Genomic DNA, 14908 nt, shown 5'->3' on the forward strand with positions numbered 1-14908 from the left:
AAGAAGTGGATATATGTTTGTGGGTGTTTCTCCCTCATATCTGCTTCAAGGTCTTAAATGATAATTTGTGGCATTTCTTTGTTAGAATCCAGTACTTCTACTGTCTTTTAAGAGTTTAATAAAGAACTCCGTCTCGTCAAACTGTCAAACATACGGCGTTATCTTTAAATAATGATTGTCTTCCTATGGCAGATGACCTGTAAATGTAAGTTTCCATTGCAGTTTTGCGAAAATTTCCTTTTTGGAATTGCCTGAAAAAACACCTCATGTTTAACTTATAACATGAAAGTAAGGTTAATAATATCACTTAGAGAGAGAGAAAAAATCAGGGTCAAATTAGGGTGATGCGAAAAGGAGTACACCCCACTGAAAGTCTCTGGAGCAAAGCTAAATTTTAGACTACAAATGTCTAATTTAACAAGAATTCAACCACAGGTGAGTCTAAACATTCATTACACAAGTGTCCAGCAGACAGTTGACCATAAAATGGTGATACTTAAAGATTTCCCATTTCATGCTGTCAGCAATGGCACCACATGGAAGAGAAATGTCACAAGAAAGAAAATAATTTCTCTACACCATAAAGATGAAGGCTACAAGAAGATCAGCAAAGCTTCACTTATCAGTCTGAATACTGTAGCAAAAGTGGTACAACATTTAAAAAAAAAAAGATGGAACTGCGACCATCTCACAGAGACGTCCAGGTCGTCCACGGAAGTTAACACCTCGACAGGTGCGTCTTATGATGAGAAGGGTTGAAGAAAATCGGCATGCAGTTATCTAAAGAAGTAGAAAGCCAAACTAGGGTGACTATTTCCCGTGACATAATACGGCGTACACTGCAGAGGAATGGCATGCATGGGTGCCGTCCAGGAAAGAAGCCTCTCCTAAAGCCCAGGCACAAAAAAGCCCGCCTAGAGTTTGCCAGGGCCCATGCTGACAAAGATGAAGATTACTGGGACTCTATACTCTGGAGTGATGAGACCAAGATACATTTTTTGGAACTGATGGCTTCAAAACTGTATGGCGTCGCAAAGGTGAGGAATACAGAGAAAAATGGATGGTGCCTACTAGGGATGTCACAATTCTCAATATAATATTGAACCGTTCGGTACGGCATTCACAGTTCAATACGCGCTTGTGAATTGTGTTTTTTTTCTTTCGGTTTTGCATTTAATTAATTATTTTTCTAGAAATTCTATCATTTGCCTCCATCCCAATATACTGAACAATGCGACATACATTCAAATCACACGTTAGTGGTAGAGTTATACTCACGGAACATTAGTTAGTTATTCACAATCATTCATTATTTGCATGCGTTTTACAGCCTTGCTGGTTAACGTGCTTATGCACTGTTTTAACATGCACTTTTCTGAGCGCGCGCACTAAACGCCTGTCAAACACGCGATTACTGGACTAAGTAGTCGTCTTACTGCGCTAATAGTGTCAAATACAGGTTAACATAAACACAGTCGGTTATGTCTAAAGTGAAAGTAAAATCGGTGTGTGTCTGTATATTAGATGCAGGCAGGTCTTATTGAAAGACCTCTAAATTGACATTAGCGCAGCCTAGTGAACACGCTGTCCTTAAAGGGACAGTTCCCCTCTAAAATTATGTCATTATTTACTCACTCTAATATTGTTCCAAACCTGTATTCATTTCTCGATGACAGAATATTCATTTTCGAGCGAACTATCCCATTAATGTTCATACAACAACAAAAGACAAAGAGAAAATCACTCACTGCTCTTGACTGAAAAACTAATACAGTAGCTTTAATAAGAATCAATGTATATTTTATAGTGAAGTCTATGTAGTGTTTTATTTTTACATTCATTCATTGAATTTCATACTTAAATGCTGCTGTACTGCTCTGAGCTGCCAGTGTAAATCTTTATATATATATTTATTTTATATTATACAATACACTAGGAATGTGTACAAGGTTTTTTAAGTAAAGTTTAAGTAAGGTTTTTCAATTATTTTAAGTAAAATAAAGAGTATTGCAGTCTTTTTTTCTCCTTAACCTCTTACTGTTCCTGTCGCTTAAAAATAGAATAGAAAAAAACTGATGTGACAAGCCATCAGAACTGAACCGAACCGAAAACCGTGGTTAAAAACCAAGGTATGTATTGAACCGTGGACTAACTGTATTGTTGCATCCCTAGTGCCTACAGTGAAACACGGTGGTGGCAGTGTCCTTATGTGGGGCTGCATGAGTGCTGCTGGTGTTGGGATGGCATCATGAATTCACAGATGTACTGCTCTATACTGAATGAGAAGATGCTACCATCACTCCGTGCCCTTGGTCGTCGTGCACTTTTCCAACATGACAATGATCCTAAACACACATCTAAGGCCACTGTTGGATTTCTGAAGAAGAGCAGGGTGAAAGTGATTCAGTAGCCAAGTATGTCTCCTGATCTGAACCCAATCGAACACCTATGGGGAATTCTGAAGAGACAAGTTGAGCATCACTCTCTATCCAGCATCCAGTCTCTAAAAGAGCTCATTCTTGAAGAATGGAAAAAGATAGATGTTGCAAAATGTCGCCAACTTGTTCATTCCATGGCTAGAAAAACTTGGTGCCGTCATTAAAAATCATGGAGGCCATACAAAATACTAGATGTAGTAGTTTTTGTTGTAGGGTGTACTCATTTTTGCATCACCCTAATTTGAGTGAAACTGAAAAATGTTTGTAATCTAAGTTGTATTATTAACCTTACCTCCATGTCTATAAGTTAAACAGATGTTATATTAAACTTAGTCTTGTCAACATTTTGGAAATAGTTTTTGTGTTCATTGAGATATTGTTTAAAATATTACTTTTCAAAGTAGGTGAACTCCTTTACGTTGAGTATTTATATATTTATATATATATATAGTTATAGTAAGGGATAATCCATATGTAATATTTATATAAATAGTTTACTCATATTTTGATGGTTTAATTGAATCATTTATTTATTTAATTCATTCTTCTGATGTCCAGAATTATTTTAGACCTAAAAAAAATATCACAACATAACGTTTAAAAATCTACTTTTTTATTGCAATTTGAAATATCAGGAGATATTAAAATAGGTTTAATCTACATGCAACATTCTCCAGGGTGACAGTAAATTCAATTTACTTTCCCACACATTGGTGTCACACTGCCATTGCTACACACACGTGCAGGTGCACTTGTTATTCCTGGAATGTTCCCAAAGTGATTAACTTTGAGAGATAAAGCCAGGGGTAGCGATGATGTCACATCCTCCACGCGCAACACAGGCGCAACACATTACCCAGGATTCAGTGCTGTCAGCACATGCTGATAGAATCTCCAGAGTCCTGACCTCTCGCTGCGAAAGGTCAGCAGATAAACATTACAACACACACTTCAAATTAATAGGAAATGTTGCAATCTCTGCTTAACAAACCAATAATAATACAAATAGAAAAATAGTATTGGTCTAGTTTCACCATTTCAAAAATACATTCTAATAAATAATAAGGATTAACATTTGAAGAGCAGCTCGTTTTAGTCAACATTTATGCAATTATAATTTTAGTCAATATTTTGTCATGATTCCTTTTCATCCATTGTACTCTGACTTAAAGTGCAAGTTTTTTTAAATGATACCATTATCATCTCCATGCTAACAAAAACGATAATTTGTGAAAACGGTGACATCATGCACATGTGTATTAAGTGTTCAGTCTATAGGCGTGTAGCGTTTCTTTACAACGTGACATCGCCAACTACTGGCCTGACTTGCATAATACACCATTTTTCGTGAATTGACAATGTTGTTGTCTGTATGTGAAAACATTTTTTAAAGGAAAAACGTTCCCTTTTTTAGTGCATTGTTGTCATGTAAGCATATCCTTAGGCCCCATTTACACTGAATGGTTCAAGCGACCAAATTCCGTTTTTTCCCTCTCATGTGAACGTGTAAGCAGGAAAAAAACGCATGAAATGGATTCAGGCCTTACTCATATGTGGTAATAAATCCGATATGATTCGGATACGTGCATTTGCGTCTGCCATGTAAGCGGTCAAATCGGATATTCCCCAGTAAATGCGAGTCGTACGTCATTGAAAAAGGGACGGAGGCCAATTACGTCAACTCAGGTGGACACAAACTGCGGTCACATGACACTAATGACACTCTGTTTTCTCCGCCTTACAAGAGCAATGTTTTGCTAACCTTTAAAGATGTTTAAAGCAAAACATTGAATAATAATTTTGTCTGCATCCATTGCGTCCATTGCATACCGCTCAGTTTTACTTCCTTTTCCGGGTCACAACTTCTTGAACTGTTTCACCAGTGTATAGTGTAAATGCAAATATCGGATACGGGTCGCTTTTAAAAGATGATGTAAGCGGGTCGTCAAAAAAAAAAAGCATATAGTCACCAAATCGGAATTGTGCATCAAGACCTGCAGTGTAAATGCAGCCTTAGTTTACTAAAAGAGTGTCAGTACATTAAGCAGTACCTTTCAACCATATTTCAAAAGAAATATAATTATGAATTTACATATTAAGATGTACTTAAGTCTTACTCTAAATGCATTTAGTATAAATTGAAATAATACAATTTAATTTAATTTAATTTAATTTAATTGAAATTAACATGCAATTAAATGTCCGAAAACATTACATGCAGTTTTCACTTATATATTCTTTATATAAAAGTATATCCTTTTCAAGTATATTATTTGTAATGGGTAAAATGTTTTAAAAGAATGCTAAAATTGACTTACTTTACAAGGGACCCCCCAATATGCTATAAGTGATTATTTAAAATATTTTTTTGTGTCAAATATTGTCTAGTAGTTATTTTTCTGATCACATTTTGTCAATAGCATATCTAAATTAAAATTGTTTAATTGTCATCATGATGCAGGAAAAAATATAAACAAATATTTACATTATTAATATCATTCACACCAGGATACATGAATAAAACAAATAATTTGATCTCCATACACCCGGAGGGCTGCTGTATTCCTGTTAATTTTACATATCTAGTGATGTTACAGTCAAATGATCAGTGCGTGTGTGTGTGTGTGTGTGTGTGTGTGTGTGTGTGTGTGTGTGTGTGTGTGTGTGTGTGTGTGTGTGTTTGTGTGTGTGGCCTGTAAAGCCTACATGATGGCACTGATGTGATGATTTAGAATGCCAGAAGACTACATAATTAATGGTAATACTCAGAAAAGACTTAAATTTAAGTATCTAGAATGCAATTTTCCCTGCTAATTAAAAAATGCACGCTATTTCTGCATTTGCACATACATTTGCTAATACAGAAATAGTTTGCATGCGTGCATGTGTGTGTTTGGGTGTGTTCTAGAAGCCATGACAACCTGGACAATAATACAATTTGTAATACTGCAAACAAATTATTATTTGAACAATAAAACAAATATAATTAGGCATTCATATGGGTTAACCACCGCATGCATGTGTACTGTAATTGCTATGGGTGTGCTGTGCAGCAGAGCCAAAATGTATCTCTGTATCTGTAAAAATCTTAAAATTATTCCTATCTATCTTCAGATAAACCTGGAAGTGGGCAGGCCTTTAACCTGACGTTCGTAAAAATAACTTGACAAGAACTTTTAAATGTACATCTGTTCCGTTCTTAGTTATCATTTAACAAATATGCCTTGTATAACTCCTAAAATAATTATTTGTATTATAGTTATGTTTTCGAATATCTTTGAATTGTCTGAGCTGATAACCTCATAGGCAGTGCTTCAAAATATAGTGCGACTGTGTTTTGGGTGACCCAATTCTGAGTTCCGGCTCAGGGACTTATAAATAAATACTTGAATAACTTCGAATTAAAACAATAACACTAAATCCTAAATGTTGATTGAGAAATATAATTTAGCCTATCATATAATTTAAAGCATCTTAATAGACATATCAAATAGTTGAAAATGGGTATGATTCAGTATCTTAGTTGATATTACTCTTGACAGAGAGATGACTTCTGAAAGACAATCAGAGACGGCAACGTGGCTTTTTGATTTGCGATCGTGCTAATATGTGCATTAATTTGTGTATCATAAGGTTTAAATGATTGAAATAGACATATCAAATAGTAGAAAAGGCATATGATGTAATATTTTAGTTGATATTACTCTTGCTAAGCTCTCATTTCTGCAGAGAGGCACGAAGACGGCAAAGCGGCCATTTGATTTGAGCTCATTTCATTTTTACACTCATTCACTTCGCAGACTCATTATATTGCATAGTGATTTCAGAGGTGTATGTATAATATCGTGATATCCTCTGGCTCACCTGTTATCCGCCAAACACGAGGAGTGACTGTGTCTGCTGAATATGTTTTCTATTATTCGGAAGAATCCGTTATTCGTTTGATTAAATTATTCGGCTTCAGGCACATCCCTACGTGCTTGCTGCAAGCTACACCAGTATTTTTTTTGTTTGTTTTGTTAAATAATGAGTTTCTTGCTGCTGTCGCCTCTGGCTAGCTTAATTGGGGGCACATATTATTGATTTGACTGTACTGATACTATTGGATGAGGACTGAATTGAGCTGGAAATGAGGAAATCACTTTTTTTTAAAGAGCTGAATTGAACTCATTTCATATTTGATGGTCTCTTTACAAAGTTATTTAAAAGAACAGAATCAACACTGAACTGATTTCATCTGAATTGTATGCTGTAAAGTGCTATATAAATAAGTTGTTAAAATAACAGTTAAGATTGCTTGTTTTTTTCTGCATTGTGCATTGTGGAATGCTTTACCTCATGCAGCTCTACTGTACACATTGACAGGTCTAGTATGTGTATTACTTGGATACAGTAGAACGAGTGTCATGGTAGGTAGTATGCTGTTCAGAACAGGTTTTGGCATTTGTGTTTGCGTTGAAGTCAATAGCTAATTGAAACCGGTTTAAAACTGCACTCAAAGATTTCATGAAAGATTAACTCCTTTTCTTGAGAACACATTAAGATGATAAAGATTTCAGATGTGTTTTCATGTTAATCCAAATCAAACGAACAAAATCAATTGTTAAAAAAAGATCAATGAAATGTTTCATTAAATTAAAACCCAAATGATGATTTATCAAGACATAAGAGGATGTATTTCCATGCTTTACCCTAGATAAGAAATTAATCAGGCATTATAAATTAAGATGGCATGACGCTAAATTCAGAGGGACAGATAAGGAGCTAATGGAAGATATATCAATACATGATGAAATATGTATGCAAAATTATGTTTCAATTAAAGATAAACTTTCTCTGTTTCTTAGCAAACATTCCAGAGTAGTTGGGTGAATTGGGGTTATCAGGGACTTTTTTCTCTCTCTTAAACTTCAACAACTAGTTACATAGCAACAACATAGCAATAAAATATGGCAATGATATGCAGATTTATTTGTGATGAAGCAAGAATTGTACACCTATTGTCCAATATAAACATGCATAGATGTATAATGGAGATAAGTCATACTTTCATTTTTAAAAATGGCCAAATATTATGTAATGTTGAACCGATCAGTAGTCAGAAATACCAGTTGATATTGCTTTTTTGTGTTATGTAATGTTGAACTGATCAATAGCTCAAAAACTAATGACATTTAAAGCATAACTGAAAGTGATAATCTGTTAAGAACTGTAAAACAGATTCTGGTTCTGACTTTTGATTGGTCAATGGCGTTTCCACCCTGCTTAAATCAATATAGTTACAGGGTTCCAGTGGATAGTTTTTTTCCTCAGTAACGTTCTGGGATTCTCAGGAACTCATTTAGTCACAATATGCCTTTCATGTGAAAAGTAATATGTCAAATGTGTATGTTGGAAAAATTGTGAGCTGAGACTCTGTCAAGTTACAGTTACTAAGAAGTTGATATCCCTGGTTTAATTGTGCTTGTTTAACACAATTTTAAAATAACTTTTGCAGTAGTTGTTAGTACATGTTCAAGTCAAAATAACTTGTATTAAAGCACAATGTCAAGATGGTATCCTGCAGAGTTTAGCTCCAACCTTGATCAAACCCTCCTGCATGTATTCCTGAAGAGCTTAAAGGGTTAGTTCACCCAAAAATGAAAATAATGTAATTTATTACTCACCCTCATGCCGTTTCCACACCTGTAAGACCTCTGTTCATCTTTGGAACACAAATTAAGATATTTCTGTTTGAAATCCGATGGCTCATAGCCAGGAATGACATTTCCTCTCTCAAGATCCATTAATGTACTAAAAACATATTTAAATCAGTTCATGTGAGTACAGTGGTTAAATATTAATATTATAAAGCGACGAGAATTATTTTTGTGCACCAAAAAAACTAAATAACGACTTATATAGTGATCACCGATTTCAAAACACTGCTTCATGAAGCTTCGGAGCGTATCGAATCAGTGAGTCGAATCATGATTCAGATCACGTGTTAAACCGCCAAACTGCTAGCCTAGAAATCTAGACGCATCCTAGCGGTAGCAAATCTAATTTGCAGCCAGGGTAGTCTAGCAACTCTCCACTGGCTTGCGAGCTGGAAAAACCAAACTCTGGTCAGGCCAATCACATCGTTTATGGAGTCGGTGGGCGGGCTTAACATAATGCCGCGGTTCCGCGTGCTACTTGTAAACAAAGAAGCTGACAAACAGCGGTCTTTCGAATCTGCTTTGGCCGCGACTCTGGAAGACTTGGAGTTAAGCTTTTCTTTGAAAAAAAGAATGGCACTGAAGTCATTCTTAAGAAAGGAAGATGTGTTCAGAGTTTTGCTGACCGGATACAGCGAAAGTTTAATATGTGAACTAGCTCCGCTTCACCTTCTCCGTTGCTCTGGTTGGTTGTAGCGCTATCCTATTACATGCAGAGGGAATTTGAAAACATCTTGATGTGGGTCTGGCTTGTCAGGCTACCAAACTGCTGAAATCGCGTGACTTTGGCGGTCCGAACTGCTGAATCGATACACTGATTCGATACGCTCCGAAGCCTCATGAAGCAGTGTTTTGAAATCGGTTATCACTATATAAGTCGTTATTTAGGTTTTTTTGGCGCACCAAAAAAATTCTCGCCGCTTTATAATATTAATATTGAACCACTGTACTCACATGAACTGATTTAAATATGTTTTTAGTACATTAATGGATCTTGAGAGAGGAAATGTCATTCCTGGCTATGAGCCATTGGATTTCCAAAAAAATATCTTAATTTGTGTTCCGAAGATGAACGGAGGTCTTACGGGTGTGGAACGGCATGAGGGTGAGTAAAAAATGACAAAATTGTAATTTTGGGTTGAACTAACTCTTTAATTAGCTGGTTCAGGTGAGTTTGATTTGGGTTGGAGTTAAACTCTGCAGGACAGTGGCCCTCGAGGACCAGGGTTGAGAATGTCTGCCTTAAAGGTTTAGTTTATCCAAAAATTAAAATGAAATGAAAATTAAAAAACTGAAATTGAAAATTCTGTCATGACACAATTCTGGAACGACATGAGAGAGAGTAAGTGATGACCATTTTAAGCATAAGCTATCTATATCTAACTAACAATAAACTGAATTGTCGAACTATCCCTTTAATGCTTTAAATATTCAGCTATTTTATTAAAGCAATAAGGCAGTTGAGGCTGTACTGTACTGCAGATAATGTTAGGTGTATAGTTAGTTAGAGAAGTAATTCAGTCTATTTACTTGTTATTGAATGGCAGCACTTCAACTATGATCAGAAGGCTAAAATCGGAGTTACCTACATAAGAAATGAGGGGCAGCTCACCTCTCCAGCCCCCTGTTGAGAGGGTCTGCCCTGACCTCTCACCCCACCACCCCCTCCATTCAGCAGCTACCTGAACTCCTGTGAACAGCACCTGATATGGCCCTGCCTTGACAGGTATGTCTGGCGCTTGCACCCCCTCTCTCTTTCGCCACAGCCGTCTGGTCGGACGAGCAGAGAAGAATGGAATGTCCCTGTTGTGCTTTTGTATCTGAGGCGGTGTTCATTACGTTTGGTGTCTGCGCTCAATGCATTCATAAATCAACCTGGTTTAACTCGTCGTCCGTACTGAGAAGACAAATCCATTCTAAGCCCTTAAACACACACAAAAGTAGTGTACACAGACTACTACAAGCTAATGTTTATCTTTAAGTGTGTGACTGTATGCAAACTACTGTCTGGCCTAAAATAAATCGAACCTTTTTTATGTAGATTTTAATATCTATGCAACTCTGAAAGGCAGGCTCTTTGTTTTCCTTTCCTTTCAGTTTCTTAATGTGTGTTTAATAGGCTAAATATACAATGACGAAATTTCTTTAGAATCTATAAGTGTTTTACCAGAATTGAAGACAGAACCATTTATCAATTCTCGATAAGCTCTTCATAGGTAAACATTTTTTAAACATTTGCATTCATGCACATATGCAGGTGGAACACAACAAATACTGTAAGTGTTTCCTGAAACACTCTTCGGTGACATTTCACTGACACAGAAGAACCATGGGGGAAAAAAATGGTCTAATTCTTGAAAGCAATAACACTGAACTGATTCTTTATAAATCAGAAAAAAAGTATCAAGAATCAGTCTCAAAATCACAATCGCTTTGTCTGTGAAGTAAGCATTTGAATACAATCATATTAAATAATACCGGCTTTTACGGAATCATCTCCCATGGCCTAATGAAAAGTGTTCATTGAAAGTGTTCACTTCTTTTTGCATACTTTAGTAGGAAAGTAGGCATACATTCATGACTTTTGACATATCAATACTTTGAATAAACTGAGAACTGCTATTATTACTAATTAACTACTTACTGTTACTCTGGTATATACTTAAGACTAATTATTTGACTTGGAGTTGCTTCTTTTAAAGTATTAAAAGAATCATAAATGGAATCATTAAGGAATCAGAATCATTAAATACTTTACAATTCCAATTCCTGGTTGCAATTTGAAAAAAAACAACAACAAAAACAGTGCAATCAAATGTACATAGAATAAAACAAATTGTATCTGGAACTGTAACATGCAAATACGTGCATGTACCAAATGTGAGACACAGACAGTGAGAGGGAAAGAATAGAGTACTTGTGTAGCATTGAGCTGAGGTGCCTGCAGGCAAAAGCAGGATTTGTAAGCTCTTAGTAAGTGCCAAGGCCACACTTAGAGAACAGAGAAAACGTGTGTGCGTTTGTGTATATATGCAAGTGTGTGTGTAATCCCTGATGGACATTTTAATTGAGAGCATCAGACCTTTCTCGTGCTGCTACTTTCAGAGATTGCGTCACAAGATTCCACCACTTTCAGTCTAAGCTTTGATTGACAAGTTTCACTCTCACACATTATAGATTCACTTAACTAAACTGAATCCAACGAAAAAGATTATGGCCTAGTGCAACAAAATCAAGCTTTTAAGATCAATTTAATGAGATTGAATCTCTTTTTTTTTCAGGTACAATGTGACAAAACTTGGGAATTTGGAAAATTCTATTTCATTTTAGCATATTGGTTTCTTCGGACGATTTGTCTCATTGAACTACACTGAAAAATATATATGATTATTAAGCTGTGACAACATATGTTTTTACAATGCTTTAACTCATCAAAATAAGTTGAAAACATGTACTTTTTGGTAACAAGATTCAACTCAATTGTTTAAGTCAGTTTAATGTAATTTAAGTTGAAATGACTTAAACATCCATGTTGATTGTACTTAATTTAAGGCAGTAACTTTTTTACAGTGCAAAAAAAAACTGATTCACTGATTTATTCACTCAGTAGTCAGTGTAGTCCCTTCATGTTAACATTTTATGGTAACAAATACAATTACGAGGAATAAAGTTAGAATTGTGAGATATAAAAAGTTGCAGTTGTTGTTAAATTGTGAAATAAATGTCACAATTATGAGATTTAGGCCCCCATCTGGAGATTGTCCGAATCCACTTTTGCAAGTTTAACAACGGAAAAACAATCTGCGCGCCAGGTACATGGGCGTAACGTGCAATAAACCAATCAGAGACTCATCTACTATTCCCTTTAAAAAGCAGTTGCACTTGCACCACAGCGGATTCGCTATTTACATGGCGGAATTTGCGAGCGGAAAGACTGATCGCTTTTCCTTTTATTTTTAATATTTAAAAATGTTTGTGTGCTGCTGCGCCCTGTGTGTGTAATAAGCAGAGTGTACATGCGTTGTGCTCCCGCCTATAGGTGCACATTACTAACGCGCCTTTTAAATAACAAAAAAAAATACTGCGCTATTGACTTTAGACCAGGTTTTTGTTGGTCAATGGCGCAGTCATTTTCAGTTGCCTCAAAATAGCAACGCTCCAACAATGCGCCTGAACACATCTTGTTTTTAGACCAGCACGCCCATGGGTGAACAGATGGGCGCGAGTGCATTTGCAATTTGAACAACATGGTGCTGGACGTTAAAATGATAACTGCACCGGGCTGAAACGTTGCATTGCGCCGGGTGTAATAGGGCCCAAAGTCACAATTACAAGAAAATAAAGTTACATTTGTGAGATACACTGTTGCAATTAAAAGACACTTTTGACATAAGATAGAAAGTTGCAATGTAATTTTCTAAAGGGGAGCATCCCTGGAGTTTAAAGTCAACATGAATTTAAAATGAATTAGTTATTGCGCAAATACCGATTATTCGTCTCCCAGTGCGCCTCTTGAGGCCAGGGGAGTGAGGTTTAAACGCACAGCTCTTACTAGGTTGCTTCTGTTACACACAAACATGGCAAAAATCATAGATTTAACAGTTCTGTCAGGACCACTATCGTCAAAGATGATTGACAATTAGCATATAGTTTGGATTGGCGGTATGGTTCTGTTCTGGGCAAGAACTCCCTGCCCATCCATGCAGCCTAGCATGGATATGAGCAGGGAGAGCAGCAATAACCCCCCTTAGGGTAAACAGAACAGAATCAACATAATGTGTTGCAGATATCCTTAATGTCAGTATTTAATTATATTTAATTATAATTTAATGTATTCTGAAACTTTTTGATTGGGCAGTGTTTCGTTCCATGTGATAATCTCCAGAGCATATGCACAACATGATTTCTGATCGTATGTTGGATATTTATGATTTAAGATCAGTGCGACATTCTTCTAGCAGATTCAATCACACTTCACACCACAGGAAAATCTGATAAAATAATCTGTAGAACCATCAAAATAACCGTGACTCGCAAAGGGAAGAATTAGGATGATCTTGTAGTAGGACTGGGCGGTATATCGAGTTTGTACAATATATCGATATATTTTTTAGAAACGATATGGAATGAGGCAATACCATTTATATCGATATACAGTAGATTGAAAAATTGCAGAGTACGCAGAGTGAGCTGATGCAGGGAAAGTGCATGATGCAGTTTGTCCTAAACATGACGCATGCTTGATGTTAAGGGCTTCGAAATAACTGGTAAGATATAATTAACATGTATAGTTTAAAGCAGCTTACCCTGTCAGATGCTCTGAGAGATAGGCTACTTGAGCTGACAGACAGATAAATACTTGCGGTGTTTAATGGGTTCAGTACATAACTTACATTTCACAGGTATATTCTCCATCTGTAAATGTTAGAAAGTCATGCAAATATGTCCATTTTGCTGTCAGGAGAGGACGAGACTTCTGCATGTCAATCTCCGCTAAAGTTCAGGCTTCTGTGAATGAGCGCCGCCTCGCGCATTTGCGCCAAACATACGGAGCGCAATAGAATGGGAACACTATAATTCTGACTAAAGTATACATATTTCTAAAATATTTGTTGTTGGACAATACATGTGCCATGTGTGGAATTTTAAACCTACAAGTAAGTATATTTTTTATGAACGTGAACATTATAATGGCGTAATCAAAATATAGGCTAATATGCTTGTGTTCCTATTTTCATTTTCAGTTTAGTGAATTCAAAAACTAAATTATTAATTTTGTTTTTAGATTGTAAACCCCCTTTTTGCATAGCCTTAATTACATTCACTGTTTATAGCCATTTATAGCCTTCAACATCAACATTGTTTTTAGGACCAGGGCTCTACGCTAACATTTTTCTTGAGGAGCACTTGTGCTCCTAATTTAAAAAAATTAGGAGCACAGTCAAAAATTTAGGAGCACTTTCTGATCAATAACACGCATTCCAATTATAACTTTCCCATTACAGGACAATCTTTGTCCCTTTAAATTAATGTCCTGGGGCATTTTTACCATTATAAGAGCAATTTTTTCTTATCTTATTAAATACATGGATCATCTTATCAATTTCTTCTATTAAAATAAAAAAGTTGTTTTTAAAATGTTAATTTAAAAAATAAATTCAGTTAGAGCAATAAGACACAATCAGACTGTTACCAATCTAATTAAATCAGCATCAAAAGATCCATCTTTGCAGTGTAGAAGTGGCACAGCAGCTCTATCTGAAGTGGTGTTTAGACTGTTTAAGATGACGGGACGCGCGCAGCTCATGGGTAAATAATGTTGTATGAATGTTTTAAATATAAGTTTTTGAATTTAGAAATGGGTTATGTTACTTATGTACAAGTTAAATTTTAAAAGTTTGATATTTTAAATAAAAAGTTCATGCAAAGTATAAATATGAAAATAAAACCGCCAATAGGGGGCGTCAAGTCTATGTGTGAGTCATTGATTCAATCGTTCAAACGCAGATTCATTCGAATCGAACCGCTTGGAGATGCGCAACAGTTCTGGTGTAGTTTTGATTTTCACGAAATAAACAGTATTGTGGCTAAAACGTTGTTACAAGTTAACTTTTGTACAAGGTCAGTATAACATTTGCATAATGCAAACTCGGAGCAATAGCAGTCCGTAACGTTAGGCGCTCTGGCGCTTAATAAACAGAACTGCATGCGTCTCGCGGAAGAACATTGCAGCCGGATCTACTTCTTTCTGTGTGTGTCTATGGTGAGTCA

The sequence above is a fragment of the Gobio gobio genome (assembly GCF_949357685.1).
Source record: "Gobio gobio genome assembly, chromosome: 5".
NCBI classification, from domain to species: Eukaryota; Metazoa; Chordata; class Actinopteri; order Cypriniformes; family Gobionidae; genus Gobio; species Gobio gobio.